Genomic DNA, 11,247 nt, shown 5'->3' on the forward strand with positions numbered 1-11,247 from the left:
CTCTGTCCAGCTGAGGTCCATTCAGCAGGTCAGACAGAGGCACACTGCCTGCCCTTGGGGTGGTGTTATCTTTTTATACTAAAATGTACGTGTACATTATTTACAATGACTTCCTGATACCTATCACCTATGTTAGACAGTGAGATTGTACTCCAAACCAATCCAAAAGTGCCAACATCACAGCAGAAGATGGAGGCCAAGAAGAAGGAGAAAGGCTGGACATGCCCAGATTCCTCCATTTTGCCCCCTGAACCTCCATTCTGAAAACCCCAAAAAATCTATTTTTCACCCAGTGATAAATTCACTATCATTCTCCTTAAACTTTCGTGGCTTGTAATTCTTCATATAAAGGTTGGTAATTGTTTTTTCCCAGGGCTAAATCAGAGGCACAGGGGTCCTGGGCTCTGTGCCAAGGTCTCTGAGCCCCCTGGGCAGGGGCTGGAGCCCTCCAGGGCAGCCAGAGGAATTTCCTGGGTTCCAACAAGTGCCCAGCCCAGGTGAGTGCTACATTCCTGCTGGGAAAGCCACAGGCATTGCTTTTCTCTCTGCCACAGAAAAGCAGCACTTGTGTGGGGCTGTCCCAAAATGTGTTCTATTTTAACAGCTGTGTTGCAGAGAAAAGTAGGATGGATGTAGCTGTTGTTTGAGGCTGGGGGGAGGAAAGTAAAGGGAAAAAATAATCAGAAAATTGCCTTCTCTTTTTTTGCCTTTTCACTTTTTGGGGGGCTGAGGAGTTACGCTGCTCCATTTATAGTGGAGAGCTCCTTTATACCTGTGTATTTCTATATGTGTGTAAAAATGCACCACATCTTCTCTTCACTTTTGTGTGTGTGTGTGTGTGTACACACAGCAGAAGTGCAAACCTGCTGGTGTTGTGTGCATTGACAAACATCCTCAGGTTCTGTGGGATACCCACAAACACACACACACACTTTGAGGATGCCTTCATTGTACTCAGCCACAAGGGTTTTTAATGACAGAAGTCCAGAAGTTGAAAGAGATTTATTTTTCAGCCTCTCTGTCACTCATGGAAACACCTGCTCGCAGATAAATCTGTTTATAACTCACAGTGATGATTACAGGCAGACCTCTTAGACATGACAAAAATGCTGCACTCTTCCTCACAAATGGATTTAATAAGTGCTGTGCAACTGCAAATGAGCAGGGAGAGCCCCAATCCTCCACCCAGGAGAGCCAAAAGTTCTGCTTTTAACCTCCAAACGGCAGGTGAGCTGCTGCTGGGTTTTATTTGGTGAGTACAGAACCAAAACAAGAGTTTTGATACCACTTTTGGTGGAAATAGAATACATTTTGTTCTCTGATTGTTATATTTAATAATGAGAAGTAAATATACTTAATAATTAATATAAGTGTATTTAGTAATATATATAGTAAATATATTTAATAATGAGAAGTGTATCAGGTAAGCACAGCAGGATTAAAATAATTCCCTGATGAAGAGAGGCCTTCAGGAAAGGGCCAGGCTTTATTGTCTGTGAGGGTGCCGTCAGCATAAAAAATTATCATGAACTTCAACTTCAAGCAATCAAACTTCATCATATTGAAGGAGCCTCATTAAATGCTCAGATTGCTCTTCATTTGATCAATTCCCGAGGGAAGGAGAGGCTGCAGAAATCAATAGGGCATGGCTGAGGAAGGCAGGGTGTCTTGGTGGTGACTGCCAGAGGGAGTGGAGCCACCTGAGGAGGGAGCTTGTGTCACCCTGCTGGGACACCAAATGCCCAGGAGCCCTGCAAGGGCTTGGAGCAGACAAGGAGCTCCAAAGACACCTGGGCTGGGGGAAATCAGGCTCAAAATTCTTTTTTCTAGAGCTGCTGTTCCGCTCCTTCTTTGGGTTTCACTGCTCCCCAGGCAGGCTGAGGGTGGCATCTGCTGTGCCGGGGGGATGCTGGTGCAGCACTCACTCACTCAGGGCAGCTGGGCTGCTCACTGCTGCCTTCAGAGACACCCAGAGAGTGACCCAGCCTTCAGAGCACCTTCTGCTCCCTCTCTCTTTGTGGTTGCTCAAGTCAAAGTACGCTGCTGGTTTCAGTTTGCTGGGTTTTGTGTCTCCACTCACATGTTCTTCAGAGGAGAGAAATGAAATGGTGGGCATTAAAGGGGAAAGATCCTGGATTTGTGTGCAAAGGTAAGAACAGAAATCTAACCCTCTAGGTTGATCTTTGAGATTCATAACATTTGGACTTGGGTAACTCTACTGCCTGGACCTGTCCTGTCATGGTTTAAGCCCAGCCAGCCGCTGCTGTGTCCTGGGGTGACATTTAGTGCTCATTAATATTGTTTGCTTTTTGTGCTTGTGAATGCTTTGCCTGTTAGGTAAACAGGTTTTTTCCCCCCTTTTCTCCAAGGAAATCTGTCCTTTCTAGAGCAAATTCTAAACCCCTTCAGAAGTTTTCTCCCAAATTTGCCCTAAACCAGGACATGCACGCTCCCTCCCTCCAGATGGGAATGGGGGAGAGAATGGGAAGGGTGGAGGTGAGAAAATCCTGGACTGAGATAAAGACAGCTTAACAGGGAAAGCAAAAGCCATAGGTGCAAGCAAAGCAAAGCAAAGCCAGAGATTCATTCCCCACTGCCAGGGCAGGCAGGTGCTCAGCACCCCCAGGAGAGCAGGGCTCCATCCATGGAGGGTTACCTGGGAAGAACAACCCCAGCACCCCCTTCCCTCTTTGTTCCCCCAGCTCTCCATGGGAGTATGATGGTCTGGAACATCCCTGGGGTTGGCTGTCTGTCTGTGTCCTCTCCCAACTCCCCAAAAAGGGCCTTGACACTCTTAAGTGCTGCTCAGCAGGAAGGAAAGCATCTCTGTATGACCAACTTTGTCACCAAAACACAATCCCATACCAGCTCCCATGGAGGAAATTATCCCAAACACCATCCCATCCCTAAATCAGCCCCTTTCACCCTGAGCTTCTGTACCACTCCTTTAACAACAGAGCCCAGCAAATTTAAAACTATTGGCACAAATCTTTTGTCAAAATTGCTTTCATGTCTCATGATTTAAAAATCACCCTGACACTCTGTAGTTATTCTGGTAATCAATGTGCTCACATTGAAATATTTCTAAATTAAAAAAAAAAAAGTTTGTGGTGAGCAGATTATCTTTTTTCCCCCTCATATTTTGATCACAAAACAGTGGGAAAAAACTTAACTTGAAAATCACCCTGAAAAAGAAATAAGGACAAGGCCCTTTACAAAGTAAAATGCCTCTTCATTTGAAATCTCACTGTTCCACCCCATTTACAAGGGTGAGCCTTGCACTGAGCTTTGTGGATCCAACTGTTTCACCAAAAGGAGAGTATGAGATGCTTCTTCTGAGTTCTGCCTCAGGTAACTGAATGTGTTTTAGGTCAGAATTGCTGCAGAGGACACAGCTAAAGGCTTGACAAACAGATTTCATGGCCTTTCCCTTTCTGATTGCTGGTTGAATATTGGGAATCTCGACCTGATTCAGAGCAGGGACAACATGCCCTACTCTTTTCCAGTGGGCTTCAGGGCACAAAGCTCCAGTCCTTGGAGGTAAAGAAAGCAGGTTTTCAGATCCTGTTAGCCTTTCCCCCCAAGCAGGTTCAGAGTGCAGCCTTAAACCGGCAGAGACAGAGTGCCCAGCTTTCTCTGGCCTTTTCAAAACAAACCAACACAACTTCCAGCTTGCTGCTCCCACCTTTTGGTGCTGGCTTGTGACAATCCTGCATGCCTAATGATTGTTGGCACTCCCCAAGGCTATTATCCAGAGCAATAACGTTGGAGATGAGGGGGTTCTGCAGATGAGGGGGTGCTGCATGTTTGTGCTGCTCTCCACAAAGCTGATGTCCCAGCAGTGCAGCTGCTGCATTGCACCCTTCCCATTGTGTGGGGAAGCCACAGGGGCCACTGGCTTGGATTGAGTTTTGATGTCCTCTGGCTTTGCTGCTGTGGTGTCCATGCCCAGGGGGTGTGAGTGTGCAGCTGAAACCACCACCACCACCATCTCCTCCTCCTCCTGCTCCTCCTCCTGGTCTCTGGCACTGGCCCCTGTGTGCTGGGGTTAACTCTCCCTCTGCCTCGTGCCTGCTGCTCTCTGGTTTTGTGTTGCTGAAATGGCTCCCAAGGCAGTAGAGAGTCTTTTTTTCCCAGCCCTGTGACCAAAGAAGAAGTTGAGATTCCTCAGCTCTGCTTTTCAAGGTTGTTTATTTTCTCTTTTCTGTTACATTCTTTCTCTGACCCGCTGAGGTCTGCCCAGCAGGTTGGTTTGTGGCACAGTCCCTGCCCTTGGGGTGGTGTTGGCTTTTTATACTAAGAGCTACGTGTACTTTATGTACAATAATTTTCCAGTACCTATCACCTATGTTAGACAGTCTGTCTCTACTCTAAACCAATCCAAAAGTGCCACCATCACAGCAGAAGATGGAGGACAAGAAGGAGAAAGGCAAGACATGCCCAGATTCCTCCATCTTGCCTCTTGAACCCCCATTCTAAATCTCCAAAATTCTACTTTTTCACCCTGTGGTAAATTCACTATCATTCTATTCAAACCCTTGTGGCCTGTAACTCGTCACACAAGGTTGGTAATTGTTTCCAGGGGCTAAAATCAAAGGCACAGGTGTTCGTGACTCTGTGCCAAGGTCTCTGAGCCCCCTGCCAGGGTCTCCAATCACCCAGGGCAGCCAGAGGAATGTCCTGGGTCCGGACAGGCTGTTAAGGGAGTGGTGTCAATAACACAGAAAAGTTTAAAAAATAGTTTAAAAAAGCTTAACTTGTAATACAGAAAAGCTTAACTGATGCTGAGCTGAGCTCACATGGAACCAAGGCCTTTCCTCCTCTGGGCCCTGCCAGGGCCTTGGGGGGCACAAGGGGCTGGCAGGGGACAGAGCCAGGCCAGCTGAGCCCTGCTCACCCAAGGGACATCCCAGGCCACATGGCCTCATGATCAGCAGGAAAGCTGGGCAAGAAGGAGGAGAGGACAGATTCAGGGCCAGCATTTGTCTCCCCAAGGTGCCAATATGGGAGCTGGGCCCTGGGGATGGCTGAGCTCCTGCCTGCCCAGGGGAACTGGGGAGGGAATTCCTGCTTTCCTTTGCTTGCACATGTGGCTTTTTCTTTCTCTATTAAACTGTCTTTACCTGCAAAATCCTTTACCAGGGTTCTCCTGACTTCCACCCATGCCATGCTCTCCCCCATCTGTCCAGAGGACAATAAGTGAGGGGCTGTGTGGGGCTTAGCTGCCAGCTAAGGGGTTAAACATTGACACCTTGGGGAAAATGTTAAATATCTGTGGCAGGAAGTACTCAAATGAAACTGCCAGCCATCCATCACAGAGAATTTATGGATGTCTCCCCTTCACACCTTAAACCTTGCATTCACTGAAGGCCACAAGATTCAGATATTATTGCCATGTATCTTACACAAGCAGGGACTCAACTAACCTGGGGTCAGGGAGTGGGGGAGCATGGAGAAGCTGTCACTGTGCCCTCCTCCCATTTTTTTTTCCTCTGGAAGTACCCTAGATGCATTTAACCAAGTAGGAGCTGTCAGTATAACACCTTGCCTTCCTCACATCCTATGTGGGAACATAAAAATAACATTAATAATAAGTTGTAATTGATTATTTATTAATTATATTAGTTAAAATAATATAATTATTAATATAATTACTTATATTATTATATAGTTAATATTTAATTAACTATATAGTTAATATTTCATATATTGTTATACTTATTATAATTAATTATTGTTTAATTAATAATTAGAATAACAGTACAATAAGCATTTCATTTTTGATCCAGAAATCTTGGAGTGTTTCTTGAGGGACAGGAGGAACAGGACAAAGACAAGTCCTGCACTGTGGAGGGACTGTGCTGGAGTGAGCACAGCTCCTAGAGGAGCTTATCACATCCCTGTCCTCAGCATTTGTCAGGCTACATCACAACTGATATTGTGAGATCTGGGCTCCCTCATGTAAGGGAGGACAAGAAACTCTGCAGAAGCTATTTTATCTCTTATCACCATCCAATTCTGCCACAGGAGAATTATACAGAATAATGTCCCCCCTGCAATGGGGGCAGTACAATAATAGCATGTCAACCCCAAAATCCCTGCCCTGCATTCAAGGCCCTTGGGATCAGACCTTGCCACATTTTATAGCTTCAAAATCAAGACTAGAGCTGGCACTTTTCATCTTTGGGGATGTCATTGCCTTCAGTTAGCAGGTAACACCATCCCTAATTGAGAAACTGAGGAGTCTTTGTGACTCATGTAGCAAAGGCAGAATGAACTGTCCTAATGTTTGAGAGCAGCTTCAAATATCACTTATTTCCATCCCAATTTGTCTTCAAATTGGCTCCAGAAAGGCAGCACATCAAAGATCAATAGACTTCAGGGAAAGCATGGGAGGCAGGGAAGAAGAGTGATGGGGAGATGATTTCCATGTTACTTTGAGGCACATTAATATTTCTTTGGCCACAAAGCACAGATCACAGGTGAGCTGAGCTCCAAAACAAGGCAGGTTCTGCTGCAAGATGCATAACACCTGTATGAGCTGGGAGCCCTGCAGGCGTTTTTAATGGGTACCAAATATTTAGTGAGAAGTCAGGAAGGAAAAGTGGTTAATTTAGGACCAAGGCAGTTGGCAGAGGCTCAGTACATAACACAGCAGTGCACTGTGACAAATGTAGGCAATAATGCGTATCACTCTGCAGAGTCAGAGACTGTAAAGACCAGGTAAGAATTAACCAAATACCAGCAAAAAATCCCAACCCCCTCCCCCCCAAAAACAACAACAAACCAACCAACCAACCAAAAAAAAACCAAAAACACAACAACAAACCAAACAAAAATCAAAACCAAAGAGGATATTATCCTCCAGTAACTCATTTTTTTTGGGAAAGGACTGGCTGGTGTGCCCAAGGCTTGAGAGCAGGGCAAAGTGTGGTGGCAGTGCCACTGTTCACACTTCTATAAGAGGCTTTTATAATCAGGCAACAGCACTTAATTTTGCTCTTAATAAAATATGTCAGGAGATTAAGACCAAGCTGAAGATTCCTACTGCCATCCTGGGATTTAGAGGTTATGCTGAAATCATTAATACAACCACTATTTGAACTCTTTTGATCACCAAGTATTAAATTCATCCCTAAGTACATAAATCCTAGGAAGCAGGAAAGCAGAGCTACCAGTATTGCTGGTCCTTTTTCATCTGCTTTTCTCATCATTGCCAGTGCTTGTAATGTCCCTCAATCACCTCCTGAACTGCATAAAGAACCCACAGTCCCTCCCCATAAAAAGCTGTCCTAAATTATCCTAGAAGATCCCTTGCTGTTTTTTTATTATTTTTAATTTCAGACTCTCAGAGCATCCATGAAAATCCCAGGTGGGATTTGTTCCCTCCCTGGGGCTGCTGATGATGATGATGATTTGTGGTAGCCCAGAGAGGCAGGCTTGGCCCTGGCCCTGCTCCTTCCAGCAAGCAGGTATTTCTCAAAGCAAAGAGCCTTGATGCATTTGCAGCACCCCTAGCTGTGACAGCCCAGCAGAGGGTGAGACACATTTCATTCTTTTTTATGTTATTATTATTTTTTCTGCTCAGCCTTATCCCTGTGCTGTGGTGATAAAGAAGAAAGTTGTTTTGTTTTGGTTTTTTTTCCCCTTGGGTAAAAGGAGTGCCTAATATAAAACCTGCCCTCTAAAGCCAGAAGACTGCAAGCCTTTATTTATTAAACTAAAATCTCTATTGCAAGCAGATGAGCCAGCACAGTAGGCAGGGAACCCCAACAGCAATTTCTTCTTGTTGTTTTATAAGTTCTTAACAAATATTTCTGAGTCAGACAAAGGACTATGCTAATGAGCCTGCTGAGCTGACACTGCCTTTCCACAACTTTTTAAGACAATGGCCACATTTTCTTCTAAAAGCAACCCTCTCATTAACAGGAAGGCTACAAAACACATTCTGCTTCTCACAGAGAAATAATTCCTCTAACTGCATTTTCTATTTGACTTCAAGCAGTATTTGAACAAAACTGTCACTCCAAAATATTATGGCATTGTTCCACAGCCTTTCTTTTCACATCCTTTTCCACCCATAAAATGAAGATTAACATGGAACCTCTACCTGCTCTTGTGTTCTGTGTGGGTGTATTTGAGTGCCCCTCACGACAGCTCAGGTGAGATGGCAGGATCTCTCAGGAGCTGGAATGGGCTTAGCAAGGCTTTGGGCTTTCATTACTCAGCCAGAATGGGGAGTCCGTCAGTCCCCCTGCATTGACACGCTGCTGAATTCATTGGCACGTTTGACAAGGACAGCTATTACCGCGTGCTCTTCTGGCAGCCGGGCTTGAGATCAGGAATTTGTCAAATTCCCTTCACATCAGCTGCTGCAGGAACAGTTGAATAGATCAGATGAGGACATTGCAAGATTTCTCCCCATCCCCCAATACAATCTCAACATCTGGTGATAACCTGAACCCTAAGTAAAATTATGGGCTTCATGACATCAATAAGCAAGGAGCAATGCCAGAGATGTGCTGTAAACCATCTCCTGACTGGGCTGACAAAGCATTCAGGGAGTCAGAAAACTAATTCATTATCAGGAAAGTTAGCACCTTTCAGCAGTGACTTTCTATGTGTCCTTCAAGTAATGCTTATTGGAGGGGGGGGTATTTCAGGTTTGTCTGAGTCTGGGGACTGGTGTTTACACAAGTGTTGATCACTCAAACTTCACCTCTATTAAGATCAGGACCAAGCCTGAGTTACAGTTGGATGCGAATAGTTCAGGGCATGGAACACTGTGCTGGGAGCCTGTGCTGCTCCCTGGCCGCCACTATCTCATTTTGAGACAGTTCCTAGAGCCTCCTTCTTTATTTCCCATGGCTGCTCTCAAGAGCTTTTTCTGGCCTTTTGAGACCAGATTAGAAAGTGATGTGGTATTTTATAGAAAACAGCATGCAGGGCATGCTCCTGCCGAGAGCTGGCAGAGGTTCGCTGGCCTGGCAGTCCTAGAGGCTCCTTCCTCTAGTGATGCCTAAGGTTTTGGCTTTTATATTGTTCAGGTTCTGTCCTGCTTTAGTGGGTGGGTCTGGGCTTCTCATGAGGGGATGGTGAGTGTTGTAATCATATAGTTGTATAGTTCAGGTTCTGTCCTGCTTTAGTGGGTGGGTCTGGGCTTCTCATGAGGGGATGGTGAGCGTTGTAATCATATAGTTGTATATCTTATTTCTAAAGTCCATACCTTCTCTAGCTGGCTTTCTCACAGCAGTGTTGTTGTGACTCCTCTCCAACTCTCCCTGACTACCTCACCCCCTTTTATCCCTGCTACCTACACGGGCTACAGCTGCTGCCCAATCAAGCACATCACAGCTGCAGCCCATTTACAATAACTAGAATCAGGGCAGGGTCACTTCTACAATACAGAGATCTTTTACTGACATACACATATTTACTCAGGCCCCTATAGGTGAGCTCTGTGCCCAGAGCAGGGAGACAAAACAATTCCTGCTCCAGCTGGGCACCAAGGACAAATGATGCCAATCTCAGCCCCAGAGCACAAACCCCGTGGGCTGCAGAGAGAAAAACAAGCAGGCTGGGAGTGCCTGGGCTAAAGCTGCAATGGGACAATGAACTGCAAGGTGCAAATGGAGCAGAACTGATCCCAGGGAGAGAGCCCGGCAGCGCTCGTGCATTTTGGGGCCATTTTGGGTCATCTTGGGTGCAGCCCTGGCTGGGCTCTGGTGCTGCCCAAGGTGGATCCATGGAGGAGATGCTTTGAATCAATCCCTGCTTTGTTCTGTAGCTCTGTCCAGCCCCTGCTCTAGCTCCAAGGCATCACAAGAGGGAGATACCTGAGCCAGTCCCCAGCTCAGTGAGAGATCATCCTTTTGTCCCTGAAGAGCAAAAGCCAAGCTGTGCCTCTGCCCCCTCTGCTCCCCTTGATGCCTTAGGATTTTAGCTTTTATAGTTTTGAAATCCTCTACTGCATTAGTGCATAACTCCAAACTCCGTGCAGAGAGTGTGTTAACTCTCTTCACATTTTGGTCAGACAGAACAATCCCTCTGAGCCTGTGATCCAAAGACACCCTACAGCCTCAGGCCCTGAGAAATATAAACAAAAGTGAATTGGTGGGGGGAACAGGGGGAATATGACTTCATTACCTGAAAGTTCAATTAGAGGATTAACCCCTGATATGTTATTGGACCAAACTTATAATTGTCTGAAAACCTTGTGATCATTATCCATCTTGGGTGCAGCCTCAGAGGCTTTTGACTGTGCTGTTTGAAAGCCTTTAATAAATACCCACTTTATTCTTTTAATCTTCTCTAGCCTCTGTTCTAGGCAGCCACTCCCAGGCACCACTCTCTGCTGGGCACAGAGAGCGAGAAATGCCCTTGCCAGGAGATCTCCCCAAGCCTGACAGGAGGGCAGTGGAAATAGACTCATCCTCACAGCCTAAAGTGCTCAGAAGCAAATCCTGAGACACAAAACTCCATTAGGTCTAGAACTTAGCATCAGTCAGGCCTGAAAGTTAGTTTTGTAAGCAACTAGGATATGCTAAAGCTGTGAGAAAGTAAAGGCTTACCACAATTCTGTAAAAAGGAAAAAAGAATGACATGCCAAACTTCCAAATTCCCCAGCTCAGCAAACAGGTACCAGTTACTTGGCTTTCCCAAGACCACAAGGAAAATTAGGGAGAGATATGCCTTGGCGCAGCCCTTTGGCCACAAAGCAAGTCTCTTTTCCCTTTAAATAAAATTAAATTAATTTTTAAATCTGGAGGGCTGGCTATCAGCATCCATTACCCTAAGAATGGATGTGGACCACGGACATGGACATGGACAGACCACCAGGTGTGTCACTGTCACATTCTCTGAAAAATCCTTTCACCAGGATTTCTTCTCCTGGAAAGCTGAGAAGCCTCAGAGAAGAATGAAAATAATAATGATCTGATTGCTTCTCCCTGTTTTGCTGCTTTGGAATGTGGTTGGAGATTGTTTATCCAACAGGTGAATGTTTGATTCGTTTTATGAGAATAGCTTTTACTTAATGATCCATCAGTACCAAGCTGTGTTGGACACTGAGGAGTCAGTCACAAGTTTTTAATTAGTTAAGCCTTCTGTAAGTATCCTTTCTGCATTCTTTAGTATAGTTTTAGTATAGCATTATTTTCCATAATATGTAATGTAATGTAATGTAATGTAATGTAATGTAATAATATGATATGATATGATATGATATAATATAATATAATATAATAT

This window comes from Ammospiza caudacuta, chromosome 6, assembly GCF_027887145.1.
Source record: "Ammospiza caudacuta isolate bAmmCau1 chromosome 6, bAmmCau1.pri, whole genome shotgun sequence".
Lineage (NCBI taxonomy): Eukaryota > Metazoa > Chordata > Aves > Passeriformes > Passerellidae > Ammospiza > Ammospiza caudacuta.